General features: G+C 33.1%; 1 protein-coding gene across 4 annotated transcripts in view; it reads left to right on the top strand.

Annotated features, from left to right (window-relative positions):
• LOC129740497 (proton channel OtopLc) overlaps positions 1-19411 on the top strand; it is a 207865-nt gene that overhangs the window by 129549 nt on the left and 58905 nt on the right. The window lies entirely within an intron of this gene.

Raw genomic sequence — 19411 nt, 5'->3', positions numbered from 1 at the left:
CTCCCCATGGTCCTCACCCATTTGGATCGTCCCCAAAAAGGTCGATGCTTCTGGCTTGAAGAAATGGCGATTGGTGATTGATTACAGGAAGCTAAATGAAAAAACTATTAGCGACCGGTACCCTATTCCTAATATCACTGAGATATTAGGCAAATTAGGGAAATGCATGTATTTCTCAACGCTCGATCTAGCCTCAGGGTTTCATCAGATCGAAGTACATGAGAAAGACATACCGAAGACGGCATTTAGCGTTGATCACGGTTTATACGAGTTTGTCAGGATGCCCTTTGGCCTCCGAAACGCTCCATCAACTTTTCAAAGAGTTATGGATAACATACTCCGTGATCATATCGGAAAAATATGCTTGGTCTATATGGACGATATAATTGTCTATTCAACCAGCCTTCAAGAACACTTGGAGAATCTGGGAAAAATCTTCAATACTTTGAAGAAATTCAATATGAAGGTCCAATTAGACAAAAGTGAGTTTTTACATAAGGAAGTAGCTTTTCTGGGACACGTCGTGACACCCGAAGGTGTAAAACCTAACCCGGACAAAATCAAGGCAATAAAAGAATGGACTTTGCCCAACACCGAAAAGGACCTGAGAGCTTTCTTAGGAATTCTCGGTTACTATCGCAAATTCATTCGTGACTTTGCCAGGATAGCCAAACCTTTAACTCAACAGTTGAGAAAGGGAGAGCGTGTTACTCATACGCCCGAATTCATCTCAGCATTTGAGAAATGTAAAAAGATCCTTACAAGCAGCCAAATTTTGATATATCCAGATTTCACGAAACAATTTGTGTTAACGACGGATGCCTCAAAATATGCCGTAGGAGCGGTCTTGTCTCAAGGACCAATTCGCGACTGGGAGTACGAGGAAATGCCAGACTATCAGAACTCAAACTTCGAACTTTTGAAACTAGAACTAATCAATATAGAGTGGTCAAGTGTATTGAAGAATGAAGGAAATGTTGATACAACAGTAGAAACCTTTTATAACATAATGATTAATCTCATAAACAGTCATGTTCCTTCAAAATTTAAAAGACGGTCCTACAGCTCTAAACACCCTGTCTGGTATAACAAAGATTTGAAAAACTTACAAAATAGGAAGCAAAAAGCTCATAAAGTCTACAGAAGTGATAGAAGTGTTACAAATCATCAAAATTATATAAATTTATGCAACCAGCTTAATTCATGTATAAAAAGTTCTTTTGAAAAATACAATCAGAAAATTGAAAAAGAAATTAAGCAAAACCCAAAAGCGTTCTTTGGCTATACTAAAACGCAGATGAAAAATTCAAACTTTCCTACTCAATTGACACTTGACGGGAGCATTGGAAATAATCCACTGGAAATTTCTAACTTATTCGCAACTTTTTTTCAGGAAGTGTATACTTCTTTCACTGAGGCTGACCGAGATAGGGAATACTTTTCAGTCATTCCAGATTTAGCGTGTGACATTCAGGTCAATGAAATTGATTACAATAATGTTTCCGAAGGACTTAGAAAACTTGATGCTTCCAAAGCAGCAGGGCCTGATGGACTTCCCCCATGTTTCCTTAAAAACTTGGCGGCCGAATTGACAGAGCCTCTTCTGATTCTTTTTAATATGTCATTAAATTATAGTAAAGTACCCAAATTTTGGAAAAAATCTTTTTTAATTCCGATTTTCAAGTCCGGAAAAAATCAGATGTACGAAATTATAGAGGAATAGCTATTTTGTCTTGCATCCCAAAACTCTTTGAATCAATAATAAATGAAAAAATTTATCAACAAGTAAAAAATATTATAACGAGCAAACAACATGGTTTCTTCAAAGGACGCTCTACAGCATCAAATCTTCTCGAATTCGTTACATACGTTATCGATTCTATGAGCAAAGGCTTTCATGTTGAGGCTATTTATACCGACTTTAGCAAAGCCTTTGATCGCATTGACATACCCCTTTTAATCTTCAAATTAAAAAAAATTGGCTTTCATCCAAATCTTCTCTCCTGGTTACAATCATACTTAACTGATCGAACACAAATCGTTCGTTTCCAAAACGAATTATCCAAATCTGTAGCTGTGACCTCTGGTGTGCCTCAGGGGTCTCATTTAGGACCTCTCCTTTTCATACTGTTCGTTAACGACATTTCCTTTATTCTAAAACGGATTGAATACCTAATATACGCCGACGATATTAAACTATTTCTGAAAATAAAAACAACCGAAGATGCTGAAACATTTCAAAACGAAATCAATGTTTTCTTTGAATGGTGCAACAAAAGTTTACTTCAATTGAATGTTAAAAAATGCAACTCTATATCATTTAGCAGAAAGCAAAGTTATCCTATCATTGAAACAAAATTAGGCAATCAACCAGTACAAAAATGCAAAATTGTAAGGGATCTCGGCGTCATATTGGATTCAAAACTCACGTTTGTAGAACATCAGAACAATATCATCAATAAAGCAAATTGCATGCTAGGATTTGTAAAACGTTTCAGCAAACACTTTCAAGACCCATACACCATAAAATCTCTTTATACATCCTATGTTCGTTCGATATTGGAGTATTGTAGCATCATATGGAATCCTTATTCAAATATTCACGAGCAACGTCTCGAATCAGTTCAAAAACAATTTTTGTTATATGCGCTACGTAAAATCAATTGGACCACTTTTCCTCTTCCATCGTATGAATCTCGTTGTAAGCTTATTGATATAGAACCTCTCAGTAAACGCAGAGAATTTTCCCAAATTGCATTTGTAAATGATGTTGTTACACAAAGAATAGACAGTCCTGAATTACTTTCAAAACTAAATTTTTACGCACCCTCCCGTCCATTGAGAAATAAACATTTGTTCTACATTAAACTTTACGACAAAGACTATGCAAAACATCAACCTATTAATCAAATGATGTACAAATACAATTTACAAAGTGAAATTTTAGACGTAGCGATGAACAAAACACAATTAAAAAAGGCATTCAAAAACAACTTCATAGAACAACAAAACAATAGCTTACATTAGTTTTAAGTAGTTTTAAGTATTGTAGTCTACATAGTTTGACTCAAATAAATAAATTGGACAAGATAAGCCCATTGCCTTTGCTTCTCGAACCTTATCGAAAAGTGAAGAGAAATATAGTACAATTGAAAAAGAACTTTTAGCCATAGATTGGGCGTGTAAGTATTTTCGACCATACGTTTATGGAAGAAAATTTATCCTCTACACGGACCATCAGCCATTAACATACGCCTTAAACCTCAAAGACCCTCACGGAAAACTCGCGAGATGGTCTCTAAGATTAAAGGAATATGACTTTGAAATTAAATTCAGACCCGGTAAACAAAACGTCGTCGCCGACGGTCTGTCCAGAATAAATTTGGAAAGTAATCTAGAAGGAAATCTAACAGGAGATCTGCACAATAATGATCAAAGTGATGACGAAAGCTCTTCAGATATCACTGCCCATTCTGCAGAATCGGATAATGAAGATTTCTTGAAAATGACAGAACTACCTCTGAATATTTATAGAAACCAAATTCTTCTGAAACAAGGAGACCAAGAATCAGAAGAGTTTGAAGAAATTTTCCCAGGAATTTTCAGAAGAACCTTAACCAAAGTGGTATTTGGCGTACCATTCTTCATAAGAATGTTTAAGGACTTCTTACACCCATCCAGGATAACAGGTATACTTTGCCCCGAATCCTTGTTAAATACCCTCCAAATCACTTATAAAAACTATTTTTCTCGAAACAAAACCTTTAAAGTTATACTAACGCAATGTTTATTACAGGACCTCAGAAGCACAGAAGAACAGGATGCCATTATCGAAAATACACATCAACGTGCCCACAGGGGTGTGGAAGAAAACCAGAAAGTAATAATTAAAAGGTTTTATTTCCCAAAAATGCGGAATAAGATTCGCACATACATAAATCTCTGCACAACATGCCTTGAGAATAAGTATGAACGGATCCCGTACAGAATTTCCTTTGCTTCTACACCTATTCCCAAAAAACCCCTAGACATAGTCCACATGGATATTTTCATTTCCCAACCAAACCTTTTCATCTCTACAGTAGACAAACTTTCTCGCTTTGCTGTCCTAACTCCCATTAAATCCAGATCAATACCGGACATAAAAAAGGCTCTGATCAAAATTATTTCTACCTTTGGCACTCCTAAATTGATTGTTTGTGACAACGAACCAGCATTTCGATCCATTGAAATTCGAAGTCTACTAAACAGACTTGAATCAGAACTTTATTTTGTACCACCCAATAACAGCCAAGTAAACGGCATCGTTGAAAAATTCCATTCTACCCTGAGTGAAATTTTTCTTTGCATCAAAGATAAGTATGATGACATTCCTGACAAACAGAAATATCTAATTGCCACAACACTTTATAATACAACCATTCATTCTGCAACAAAACTTAAACCCCTAGAAATATTTTATGGCATTAAAGAAGGAGAAGAACGACCCCTAAATCTTGAACTCATTTTGGAAAATAGAAATAAAATTTTCGATGAAGTCGTAGAACGACTAGAAAAATATCAAAAACAAACTATAGACCAACACAACAAAAATAGATCCCCTGAACCAAACTTTGAAACAGACCAAAGCTTGTACAACAGAATACAAGGAATCAGGAACAAAAAACGTAGAAGATACAAAAAAGTTAAGGTCTTACAAGACAAACGTAAAACTTTTACTGATCATAGGAATATTGTAATTCATAAATCAAAATTGAAAAAACTTAGGAAAAATTAAATTTTGCACTAAACAAACTCTTTTTACCCCACAGCATAATGTCTCACTTGAGTAACCTCGTAATTCTGATCGTAATAAGAACAATCAATTGTCAATATGTTCAAATTCACGATATAACGAACAACGCAGGAGCGTTGATTCTTCAAAGAGGAGAAGGGAGGATAATCGCAGGATATGATAGACTCTTACATATTATCGAATTACCACAATTTGAAATGTCAATTTCTATCCTTGAAAATGTGTCTCAACAACTAAAAAACTCATCTAGTGAATTGTCAGAAATTTTACAATCAAAATTAAGAGAAATCAGATTTACATTTAACACTATCAATATAAATTCATTTAGATCAAAACGTGCAATTGAAACCCTTGGAAGTGTAATTAAATTTGTATCAGGAAATTTAGACGCAGAGGATTTAAGAATTATAAACTCAGATTTAGACAGCCTAAGAAAATCGCAAGCAGGATTAATAAAACAAAATAACAGACAAATAAAAATCAACTCCAAATTTGAAAATAGACTAAACCTTGTGAACAACGACATAAAAATTCAACAAAACCTTTTGAGAAATTTTCTCCAAACTAGCGATAACGTGATAACTGAAAATCAAAGAATAGCTTTGATATTCAAAACCGATATACTTCTAGACTCACTAAAATCTATAGAATACGCGATTATGCTTGCAAAACTTAACATTATAAGTAGGCAAATCCTCTCGACTAAAGAAATCAAAACAATTGTAAACGAATTAAACAATCAAGGCGTGGAGATACACCATCTGGACAACATCGACGATATCCTCACTACAACGGTCATCTATAAAGGATCAACTCTTATCATCTCGGTGAACATTCCCAGACTCCTTCCAACCAAGTATCAGGAATTCGTAATCGAACCCTTACCAATCTCCAACCGGACATTCAAAATCAATCATCGTACGGTTTTTGCGAACTCGGAGCAAACGCTAGCCACCATTTCACCATGCCGTGGAAACGACAAAGTCCAAATTTGTGAGAGAACCCAAATTATTGACATCAGCAATAATCAATGCGAAAGTTCAATAGTCCGAGCTCAACATGGAGCATGCGATATGACAGAAAAAGCTGCGACAACGGAAGTCAGGCAAATTACACCAGGCACACTATTGGTGATAGCCAACAACCGCAATGTCACCTTGAACAGCACCTGTGGAATCTACGATAAAGTTCTCACGGGAATTCATACAATTCTATTTCACAATTGCTCAGTAAGAATAAAAAACGAGCTATATGAGAACTATGAAATCGAGTTTCGGCAGAAGACGATTCTGCCTATACAAGCAGAAAAAAAATATCGCCCGTGTACGTTGAACCGCACACCAATTATTCGGAAATTAAAGAACTGCACCTGAAAAACAGAAGACACTTGGAAAGTCTTGAATCCAAGCAAACTGTTCAAAATGCATCACTAAGCTTTTTCGCCATAGTGATGATTTTACTGGTGGGTTTCGGCTTAAAGAAATTCAAAGAAAAGCTAGCAAAATTCCAGATCGCAACGGACGCAGAAATGCCCCAACCGAGACGTTTGGGACTTACGGAGGGAGCAGTTACCGAAGGAACCGGCCCATCGAGGATCGTGCTCTAGCAGACGCACGATCAGCAGAACCACACCTGGAGCAGCGCACCATCATCGGACGAGGGTATCAAGTATCATTTGATGCACTCGTCATTTGTCGCCCCAGTGGGGCTCGGTAGTATTAAGAGCGAAAGTAATAAATCATTCTAGTTTCGGCCCCGGTACAGTTCAGTTGTGTTTTTTAAAAACATACCGAAGTACCCCGCGAATTTAACTTATATATATATATATATATATATATATATATATATATATATATATATATATATATATATATATATATATATATATATATATATATATATATATATATATATATATATATATATATATATATATATATATATATATATATATATATATATATATATATATATATATATATATATATATATATATATATATATATATATATATATATATATATATATATATATATATATATATATATATATATATATATATATATATATATATATATATATATATATATATATATATATATATATATATATATATATATATATATATATATATATATATATATATATATATATATATATATATATATATATGAATTTTCATCTGTAATATTATTCTATTTTTTTTTAATTTTTGGTGTAGTTTTTGTTATTCTGAAACAGAAATAATATCAACACCAAAGTATATTTTTTTACTAACGTCTAGCATTTTTTTGGGAATAATTTCAAATTTATCACAGTTTCATACTAGATTCATCCATTAAAAAATATTTCCTAGAAACTTTAAAACTCAAGAGGTTATTAAAATAGTCTAGTGGGTTGAAAACTGTAGAAGCTAAGATTATTTAACCTTCACAGTATGGCTAACTCTTTGAACAAAATGGAAGTATCACGGTTTACAGCAGAGTTGCTAAAATTGGGCTAGAAAAAAAAATAAAACTAAAACATTTATTAAAACACTCCAGGCTTATAATAATTATTGTATCTAAGGAAAGTAACATGCAAAATTTAAGCTAGATTAAAATGCTGTAGCGAGTTGCATTAAGTCTGATGTACAAATGTAATTTTTAGATATTTTACTCAGGAGAAGTATAAAAACTTATTAACATAAAAAAACTAACGGATAATTGCCATTTGAATATCGATTTTCTTAATTTTATAGAAGCTTAAATTAAGGCAAATGTTTCTGCACCAGATCGGATGACGATAAGCGTTATCACCAAAAAAAAAGTTATAGCGGTTCCTAGAATTAAGAAATTTCTTAATCATTAAGCATTTTTTATAAAATGCCCTCCAGTGTTTCTTAAAACAATATATTCATGAATTGATTAAAATTATTCCAGATGATTCTTATAGCTTCAGATCATTTGACCCTCTTACCCTGCTGACAAAATTTACCTGCCGATTTCAAAATTATTTTAGGATTAGAAGATATCTTTTAAGCAATTTTCTTTGATTTAATAGTTCTGTAATTAGTTTTTACTTGAATTTTTTTTCTAAGTTTTTGATAAGATTGTTGAGTTACCAGTTCAATTTAAACAAAAACTGAAAGTAAAAACTAAGAGAACTAGCACTTCTGAAATTATAAAACACTTAAATATATATGTTTAAATTTTTTTTGAAGAAATAGAAAATTTTCAAAGAAAAATAAATGAGAGGTCATCTACCAAATATTTCAATTTTTGATGGAAGTGAACCGGGAAAAGCTCTACTTTCTGCTCATGCAAAAATTTGCATTACTGTTTTTTTTTCTTTAAGTTTTTCTACGAAACAAACATTTTAGTGATGATTATGATGGTTGGAATGAACGGTTCGGGTTATATTCACCCGAACAGCTTTGGAAAGTTAAGAAACCAAACTGCATGACACTTCAATTAAAGTAGCAAAACACGAGCTTTCAAAAATAAATTTTGGTTCGTTGATGAATAAACAAAAAAAACAGTAGCTGAACAAATAAAGTAAATGAACGGATGTATGTTGATAAAAAAAAATTACCTTTCAAAGCCTTATCTCTCATCTTAAGTGAACATTAAACCATGAATTTTATTTGCTACTAAATCATTGCCAAACTCATTCCAGTTCTGCTATCTTGAAAAAAATTAATTTTCCAGTTTAGAAACAATAAAATTTAAGCATATGCGAAATAAACCTTGCAATGAATTTTAAATGACTACTCTGAATCTGCTAAAAAATGTAGTTTCAAGCTCAAATATTCAAATTTGTAAATAATTAAATTTTTGTCTTCAATAATGACAGTTACGTTGATTTTGTCTTTTGAAAGTTTCAGTGAAATTTTAAATCTGAATACTGAGGAGAAGTTTTTTTTTTGAACAAATTTCATGAAGCACAAAAGCTCACTTAAGAAAATATGCACATAAACTAAGAAAATGATTAACAATTTGATTTGAAAAATATAAATGCAAAGATAATTAAAAAATGATTTCAAAGTTAAACATCATGATCAGATAACCGATAAGAAACCACTTATTTACATTTTTGCATTCAGCTTTATTCAGTACTGAATAAAATTTCAAACAATTTCAATGCATTAAAAGTTCAATTAGCAATTATAAAATATAAAAAAAAAATATTTAAAAAATATCTCAATTCTTACACTATTCAAAAAATAAAAACAATTTTAAAACACTTGTGCCTTATTTTGACGTAAATTGCTTATTCAGAAGTCAATAAAGTTTGTTTGTAATATCTTTATTTGAAACGGCTCATACCTTTAGGCTTTAAGAAGCCAAACTCGTTTTGTTAGTTTACAATTGTGTGCTTAAATCTAGTTCATCACATTTTAAGGTTTTAATTATGACAAATGTAAATCTCGGATTAAAAATTCTTAGTTTGCAATAAATACCTCCCCAAATATTTTGTATAAACACTTTATTTTCTGAGTATTCATTTTCGCTAAAGTCCCAGAATGAATGAAAAAGGGTAGGGTGAATGAAAATCCATTTCTCACCAACATCAACTAGACCGGACGGCTTTGATAAATTAATGACTGCCTGCATTTACAGCAACTGGCATAAAATTTGCAATTAATATCACCACATTTGGTCCAAATGCACTGTGATGCACTTGCGGCTGCCTGCAATATGCAACCCTCTTGGTGGGAAGATTTCGCACTTTTTACTTCCCCCTCTGGGAAGCGAACGGAAATGCAAGTCGGAAAGTGAAAATTTAGGAGGGTCGGAAACAATGCATCGTTGCAAGGAACCCCTCGAATTTCATCAATCCTCTGTCACAAAATGCACCCTATCAAAGTGAAATCCCAATAGTCGTAAATGAAGTCACCACATGTGTCACGTTACATGTATCCTCCCACCTACACCTGAACAGTTCCAGGGATTCACCGGAAATCCCGGACGGCACGAGCTGAGAAGATTTGTGATCCTAGCAGGATGCTGACGCGTGCTGTTCGCGATGACGGCCAAGTTGAAGGTCGTTTAATAGGAAAAAAAAAAAGCTGAAACCATAACAGGCGGATTCAAATAAAAGATCTTTTTTTTACCAACAGTTTTAGATCTGCAATAATAATCCTTTTCTTTGGCCAAACTACGAAGGAAGTTTAATATTGATTTACGTTCAGGAAGCTTGTTGGGGTAATAAATAATTTGAAAATTATAAATAAGGATCACCGGTAATAGAGCTTAACAAAATAGACGAAATTTTGACTGTTCCTTATAATAATACCCATGGTGTAGAGTAAGCATTCCAGATTGCCCGGTTTTTCAATCAAAAATAAGGGATAACCCGGATCGGTTTCCCGGATATCGATAAAAATCCAGGGTTTTCCCGGATTTATTTACAATATGAGCAAAATCTAAACCAAAATTAATCTTTGTTAGCATAATTTCTGGTTATTTCAGCTTGTTTTATCGAAATATGAATCGCAACATTTATTCAAATTGTAAAATTAGAATTGAATGCCACTGTGTCGAATGTCTTTCTCTTTCACTTTTTCTTTTGAATTTTAATTTATGTTTAATAATGTGCGTTATTTGCCCTGGTATTTCTTTGGCTTTGCTAGAATTTTGTGTAAAAATGTCCGAATATGCCGATTTTGATACCCTTGGAAAAAAAAATCGAGAAAGCTTAGTGTATAGGATAAAGTTTTTTTGGACAATATTTTTTAATACAAGCTTTCTACACAGGTTCAATGATGAGCTCTAGGAATTTGATTTTTTTTATTCACCGCTACACACTACCAAAAAAATCTGGAAAATTACATCACATATGATGTAAATAAAAAGAAGCATCATATATGACGGAATTTTCAGTGCGAGTTGAATATTACATGCCTGTAAAATTATGCAACGTGTAATATGAAAGTGATGAAAATTTAACGCCACTGAATTTGTGAAAAATATCCTATTGGAATTTGTTTTGCTTACTTTTTATTGATCCAATTCAATGAAGTTTTTTCATCTTTCATAACAAAAACAATCTTTGAATAATGAATTTCATTTATTTGTGAAATTTTAAAAAAAAGTTGTCTTACACATTAATTATTTTAAAATTCACTTTCACCATCTTCCGAAGTAGAGTTAAGCAGAGTAGCATGGGGCCACTTCCAGAACAGCTTCCGCTGTTGCTGCTTTTCGAAGTTATCCGGAACCAACGATATCGACGAACTTAGAAGCTAACTGCTTCAACAAATTACTTTGGTTCACGATTTGACTGAACTCTACATTTGTGTATTCCTGTTTTTGACAGTTTTTATTTTTACATGACGTTATCGCGTTCAGTGTAATGTAATATTAATTTAACTCCCTGTCGATATTAAATTCCGTGTCGTGTAATTTTCAGAAATTTCTAATTCAGTGCTGTTGAGAATTTTGTATGACCAGAAAAATTGTAAAATTACATCATATATGATGTAACGAAAAAGATGCATCACATATGATGGAGTTTTCAGTGCGAGTTGAATATTACACGTCTGTAAACTTCTAAAGACGTTTAAAATTTGAAAACATGTTAAATATTAAAGACGTGTAATATTTAATTCGCACTGAAAATTCCGTCATATGTGATGCTTCTTTTTATTTACATCATATGTGATGTAAATTTACATCAAATAATCGCGTTCTGTGTCAAATAATATTCGTGTCATTAGAATTCCGTGCTTTTTAGGATTCAAATATTTTTAGTCTGTTAATTTACATCAATAAATCGCGTTCTACGTCATTTAATATTAAAGGTTTTCAATTTCAGTGTTGTTAAGGATTCAAATTTTTTTTCTGTGTACGTAACTATCTGCTTTATGTTTTAGGCTTGAGCTATTTTCAACAATTGACTTGAAGGCTTGACTGATGACGAATTAAGGTACTACATTTTAATTCGAATTCAAATTGACATTCTGCTGTTGCAAGCAAAATTATTACTTTCTTTTTTTTATGGGTTTCATAGGGGATATAATGACTTTTTGTATTTAATACTTTGTTAATTTTTTGTTATGTGTGTTTCCTCATTATATGAAAAAAATGCTCTAGATAAATTATTTTTTATCTTATTTTAGAAATTTGTTCAAACAGAATCAGACATAAATATTGAAAGTGAATTTTGTTCAAGTTTTGGACGCTTAAATACAAAAAAAAACACACTGACGCTTCCTTTTTTCTTCCTAACCACTTTATCTGCATCACCGTTATATAATATCATAATATTCTATTTATGAGAAATATTAAAAAATAACTGTAAATTTATCCCAGAAGGTATATTTGATAAAATTTCGCAAAGAGAGCAGCAATGCAATGCATACATTGTTGTGCAAAAAAAATGTTATAAAAATGGTTTAAGTCCAACTGGAAGGTAAATTTTTTTACAAAACAAGTTTTCATCTAACCTATTCCTTAAAATTATAAATGGACTGATGGCTTCATTTCTCCGCCAAAAGTTTTGCTAATTGCAGGGTTGTGTCAAGACCCATCTTTGGGTCGCATGTTAATATATTTTGTGTAAGTTTCGAACGACTCTGCAAATCTTTAGCTACACAAAGTAGCTTTGAATAAATTGATTCTGATATAACGGTGTGATTGATGTTTTTATTAACTATACAAAATCATATTTCAAAACTACACATTCACATGCAGCAAATTGGTCACTTTCCTTTTTTTTCAAGAAGGTATGAAATTTGTAAAAATATGTTTAAATTTGCGATTTTACAAATTTGAAAATTACTGCACTTAAGGGTCGTAGGATGAACCGGCTAATGAGGAGGAGGGTGGTTTTCATGACATTTTTCTTTTCCTGTAACATTTTTGCTAGAATAGAGTAGATGAGAATGAGGATACTTGGCTTTTTCGCTTACTCTCGAAACCGGAATGTCTTACCAAGATGAAACTTAGAAAAACTATAGGATAGAAGATAACTTTTAGAATTCTCTTTGTCTGACACTTGCAAATTGTGAAAAGAGAACTTAAGACCAGAAATAGTCAAAGCATCTTTCATCTTTAAATCTTGCTTGATTTTTGCCAAGTGTTAGGACTCCTTGTTAAAAGGATAGTAAAGGATCAAGTCTCCTGTAACTTAAAGAATATCAAAATTTTTTCATCTCTCGAAAATGCTTCTAGCTCACCTATGGGTTCAAGTACCGTTCTAAGTTTTAGAGCATATAATCTTGGAGTTACACGCAGTCAGAAAATGCACAAGACGACGAGTTGCCAAATTTTTCCAAAGCGATATGATGAAATAAAAAGGATCCCCCTTCTCACCTAGGGGGAAGTGTTCCTAAATGCGCATGTTGGGTAATATGCGCATACAGCCGATTGACGTTATGGCTGGAGATTCATCATATCTAATCAGTGCAGTTTGAGGGTAATACGCTTTTAACACATGGCATGAAAAAATTGAATTGTTATATGAAGTCGAATCAATTTAAAAATTCAAACAAAATTTTTGTCAGTTTTGTTATAATATATTGAACTTTAATTATTGTGCGTACAGATTCTGTAAACAATAATTTTAATGGTTTTTATTTCTTATTCATCAGGAAATCGGAAATTCAACAAATTGAAGCTTTTTGGCAAAGTTGTAAATGATAAGATATTGGAATAAGAGACAGGTTCTGAATGCCCATATCAATGCAGGTTAAATGCCTATATCAAGAAAAATAGATTAGTTTTATAATTTTTTTACTTTTTATCATTTAAACATTAAATCCACGCCCAAATCACGATCTTATAGCGAAAAAATAAGAACTTCATACTGATTCGATAAAAATACGATATGGACAAAATAATACCATGAAATATGGCCATATGGCATACTTAACTATGTTTCATACAAAAGAACTAGAGATGTAAAAATTTCACCGAAATTTCAGCCTTGACGTATGCTTAACATCCGTTTCTACCATTTTCAATTGAATAATACCAAAATATTGCAAGTTTTAATGAAGTATAGCTAAAAACATAAATATGCGCATTTAGCCCGCCAGTTTCGGAAATCGCATATTTTGACTTCTTTTATTATAAATTTTTTTTCTCAAAAACTGTAAGAGATTTTAATAGAAAAAAATGCTTTAACGTATGTAAAACAGATGTCCGCTCATGTGGATATAGTTTTCAGACTCCTATCTATTGGAATATGGGAAAAAATGAGTGCTTTCCTTAATATGCGCATATAGCCGGCCTCTCCCCTATACATAAAAATAGTAAAAAAAATGTGTACAGTGTAGTTATTCAGGTCCAAGTTATTTTAAAGAAATAGCTATTTATCTAAAAACATATGTTTTGGTAATGAGTCCTACAAGTTGCCATTTGTTTTATGAAACTTTAAGAAATAAATTATGGATTTCAAAGGTTCTTACCACAATAAAAACCATTTTAGGCATTTGTGAAAATGTATTTTATATTCAGAAATAATAGTAAGAGATTTGGATTGCGGTTTCAGTTAGATTTATTATACACTCTTGTTTGAATTGAAATGTAAGATTCAAGTTTAAAACGAAGAATCTATAATAGGCATTTCATTGAACAACAAACTAATAAAATATATTCCATCTGAATTTCTACCTCAAGTTTAAGAACAAGTGCTGTTATCGACAAAAAAATTATCGAAATTAATTTCATTCGTACTTAATATTCTCAAGAAACGAAATCTTCTAACTGAATCCATATCTCATTTGAAGTTTTTTTTCTCATTGCCTCCTGATTTTTGTTTTGTTACTGACCCTGATTGAATAAAAAAATTAAACTTGGAATTAAAAATTAAAATAAGGAAACTGCAATTTCTTTTAATTTTTATTAAAAAATTTACAAAACTCAAGATTCAAATTCATCTGAATCTGAATTTGGGATTTTAATTCTTAATCCTAATTCTGCATGTGTAACCCAAAGTGCAAATTTGTTTCTCAAATTGGAAAACAATTTTTAATGTATATTTCACATTAGCGAAATTTTTATCAGAAGTTTTGATTCAGAACCTTCAACCAGAAATCTCTAATTTCAATTCTGACCTTTGGTTTTCAATCTGATTTCTTCCTTCAGTTATTAATTCGCAATTCAACTTGTGAATCTTATTGAAAATTGTGAATGACGAAAATATTTCAGATTTTCCAATTTAGGGTGAAGCATTCCAAATTTTTAATTGAGGTGAGGTGAGGTCGTCAGCGAATCAAAGTTTGAGGTTATGGCTGAGGCCAATTTGTCGCCAATACTATCGTCCGTATTTACCCTGATAGACTTTGAAACAACTGAATCGATCATAGTCAAAGTTGTTGTCTGATGGTTTTTGAAGCGGGAGATGGTTTCTATAGGGCTTTTGTACAGTACATTAGTATAAGTAAGCCGTTGTTCAAACAAAAGTGACAGCTTCATGTAAATTGAATGGGAGTCAACGGAAAAAAATGTTATTTAATAAAAAATATGAAAAATAGCAAAATATGAATGATAATGCATAGCACGTTTTTGAAAAGCCAACACATTTGTTAACTTGTTTGAAAATTTTATTTTTGGTTTCGAATAACATATACTGAGAAAATGAAGATTCTGTTTAGTTTTGGGTTGAAGCAGAACAAAAATTGCTAAAAGTTCTCACTAAATTTCGCGACGGGAGCTCTTAACTTCAACATCTTGGTTCAAATTCCTATAAAATAGCTCAAAGTCCATCGTCAAAGGATCTGATTCAAACGTTTCTAGTGCCTTTCAGAGACAATTTCCTTTTTTCAATTTTGCTCTGCATGGTTTCGTACAGATTTTTTATTTATTTTTATTTACATAGTTTTGACGAACATAATTCCTAAAATTCACTCGGTCCATGGCAACCGTTCTCCAATTCCTCGGGTACCCCACGTTCGCCAGATCACGCTCCACTTGGTCTAACCACCTCGCTCGTTGCGCCCCCGGTCGACTTGTTCCTACCGGATTCGTAACGAACACCTGTTTTGCAGGACAGTCGTCCGGCATTCTCGCAACATGTCCTGTCCAGCGTATCCGGCCAGCCTTCACCACCTTCTGGATACTGGGTTCGCCGTAGAGTCACGCGAGCTCGTGGTTCATCCTTCGCCTCCACACTCCGTTTTCCTGTACGCCGCCAAAGATGGTTCTTAACACTCGTCGCTCGAATACTCCGAGTGTACGCAGGTTCTCCTCGAGCAATATCCATGTCTCGTGCCCGTAGAGAACAACCGGTCTAATGAGCGTCATATATAGGTTACACTTCGTGCGAGGGCTAAGTCTTCTCGACCGCAGTTTCTTGTGGAGTCCATGGTAGACACGACTTCCGCTGATAATTCGCCTCCGGATCTCACGGCTGGTGTTATTGTCTGCGGTCACCAGTGAGCCTAGATAGAAAAAGTCTTCGACTATCTCCAGCTCGTCGCCGTCGATCGTGACCTTGTTATTACTGGACAAGCGTGTTCGGTCGGTCTCGGATCCGCAGGCCAGCATGTACTTCGTCTTGGACGTATTAATCATCAACCCAATCCTTCCTGCTTCGCGTTTTAGTTTGCGGTAGATCTCCTCCACCGCCGCAGATGATTTGCCGACTATTTCAATGTCATCGGCAAAGCAGATAAGTTGACTGGATCTGTTGAAAATCGTGCCCCGCAATCGTGGTTTCGTACTGATATTCTATTTGAAATCCACATAATCGTTTTCATTTGATAGCAGATGATTTGAAATTTACTATAACACTGATTTTTAAAGCGGTAATATTCCAGGGAGAAATATTATTTTAGTTGAATTTTGCTTTCGCCGCATATAAATACCTCTGATGTGTCTGAACAGACCTCATGTATGTGTGTGTAGCAAAAGCCCTATAATAATTACAAAGCCCTTCGACTCAAGGGACGGGAGATCCCATACGAAATGAATATCAAATATGACACAATCCATACAATTTATTAGTAATTTTATTAATTAAAATTGATCACCGTGTGCGAACCACGCAAGACCAACTATTGTGTTGTGTTAGACTCAACCCTGTCCGATTCTAACATTTCAAAATAGTTGATCCGTGCTTGAACAAAAGTTAAGTATGTGGTGAAAATGCTTTTTAAAAAATTTCTACCCGCTCATTTTCAACACTTGTAATTTTCTTCTAATCTTCTTCTATCCATCTATAATTTTCAATTCTTGAAATGTTCTCACTATGAGAACATAACAATCACCGATAAGGCCGTAAAAATTTATTAGTAATTTCCATCAAATTTCCCACACAAACGTCTTTTGACATAAATATATGATTTACTATGGTGTTGGACAGGTTTTTTTTAATGTATTTGAAGCAATAATTGTTTTTACAAATATTTTTGTAGGAAGGGGAGGGGGGTTCTTACTTTATTTTATTTATTTACATAGTATTCCGTCTCACGACATAACTTGACGAACATAATTCCTAAAATTCACTCGGTCCATGGCAACCGTTCTCCAATTTCTTCTTACATATTGATTATGGGGATTTTTTTTTATTATCTGACAATTTGCGCCGGGGGTCTTCAGATTTTCTCCAAAATTGAAATTTTGGTTCATTTTTGCGACTTAAAAACACATGTATTTTTTCAGATTTCTAACATTTTTATTTTTTGAGTTAGCTTCGGTTAGATTTTTTCGTAAATAAAAAATAACCATTTTTCAAAGCTACATAACTCTGTTGTTTCTCAACGGAAATTATAAAATAGCACATCAAAATGCATTGAAATTTTATCAGCTTTCCAAATAGAATAGTTGAAAAAAATTAAATAATGACCTTCAACATGAAAAGTTGTAAATAAACTTTAAATGGCGTCTAAAAGTACCGTCTGCACCACCGAATATTTTGCAAAAAATACCATTGTATAGCTCGATTCATGATGCAACTTTCATCTGAAGACACCAAAGTGGGCCATTAACACCTTGAAGAGTTATGAAAGAAATAATGACAATAAATCTCTTTTTTTGCATCGAAAACAAACAATGGTGGAACAACTGCACTCACATATGGAGATAGCAAGCACTTCTAACAACATGGAAACAAAAGAACTTACCAAAGCAGGTAAAAAACACTACTTTTTCGTGCTTTGTTGTGTGTTTACAGCAAAACTGACTTTAAATTTTAACTAAAATTCTGAGTATCGTATTGTTTAAGTGATATAACTAATAATGGGAATGTTGCTTTACAACCTGGTCATATACTATGTAACTTATTAATTTTTCGAGCAAAGATCATTGTGAAGCTTAATCAATGCCAATAGTAGAAGGTCCAGTCCCTGTGTTTGGGATCATAAAAATGTGATTAAAAAAATGAAATATAGACGTGCTTTACATAGTGTTTATATCGGGAGCTAAGCACTGGACACCAAAATCCTTTCCCTTTGATCAAAAAAGTATGAGAAAGTGGCACAAATGTTGTAGAAATAATCAAAGAGCTCAGTATAGCCAGCCCAGGCTGTAAAATGATGAAAATATGATACTTTCACCGTATTCGTTTTCTACATTCGCCCAGTTTTAAGGTTTACCATACTAAAACGAACATAATTCGTCGTCAGTGTTTTGCTACCTCGATCGCTCACACAAGAATCTTCAGTGTTCCACCGTCCATTTTAAATCAAATCTGGGGAATTACGGATGCAAAACTTAGCGCATAAACTTCTAAAAATGACAGTAAAATGTGCATAACTTGTTGTGACCTGGTGCAAAACTGGGTATAAACGCATACGTTAATAGATTTTTGGATATAACATGAAGTCAGTTGAGCTGCAACAATCTACCGCCCCTTCTTTCATAACAGTCCCATATACAAAAATAAGCAAGCGAGACAATCAGCTTTTTCAGCATAAACGAAAATCGTTTCTAGGTTGTCATAATAAATCGTTAGGCCTGAAATTTTCGAAATTGGGTTATTGGTAAGGTCGAGAGCACCATTTTTATTCATTATGGGACTGTTAATCGACCATATTTGAAACCTTTTTCGAATCTACTAGCATAACAGTCCCATACAAAATATATTTTTATCACCAAGCTACTTTCTAAGACTTAAATTTGATCATTTTTGAACTTCTAAATGCAATTGTCATAAAAAGAAACATACTTTTGCAAAAAAATATCATGAATTCCACATTGTAAGTTGAATATTTTTACGATTTTTGATTGCATCCAATAGTTTTTCGCTCAGGAAGTCATTCCTAAGAAAGTCAGACCTGCCTTCGAAAACTAGTGTGCATCATTCGACATCAAGTGAGTTGAAAAATGTTTAAATGATTCAAAGCAATAAACCAAAGACTATTTCGCCGAAAGAAACATTGAAAAGTAACCAAATCCGTGGTATTTCACATATGGGACTGTTATTCAGGTATATTTCATATAGGACAGCCACGAATTGTTATTTTTTTTCGAAATTTCTAGAACAAAACCTCTTTTTTTAGTCTTTTATGTTGAAGCCTTATGTTGACCTAAAATGACGAAAATTCATATGGGACTGTTATGCGTGTAGGGGCAGTCTGAAAATGACGAAAACATAGTGTTTTTTACCTGCTTTGGTAAGTTTTTTTGTTTCCATGTTGTTAGAAGTGCTTGCTATCTCCATATGTGAGTGCAGTTGTTCCACCATTGT

This window comes from Uranotaenia lowii, chromosome 1 (genome assembly GCF_029784155.1).
Source record: "Uranotaenia lowii strain MFRU-FL chromosome 1, ASM2978415v1, whole genome shotgun sequence".
Lineage (NCBI taxonomy): Eukaryota > Metazoa > Arthropoda > Insecta > Diptera > Culicidae > Uranotaenia > Uranotaenia lowii.
Note: the sequence above shows the minus strand (reverse complement) of the source record. Positions and strands in the feature narration are given on the sequence as shown.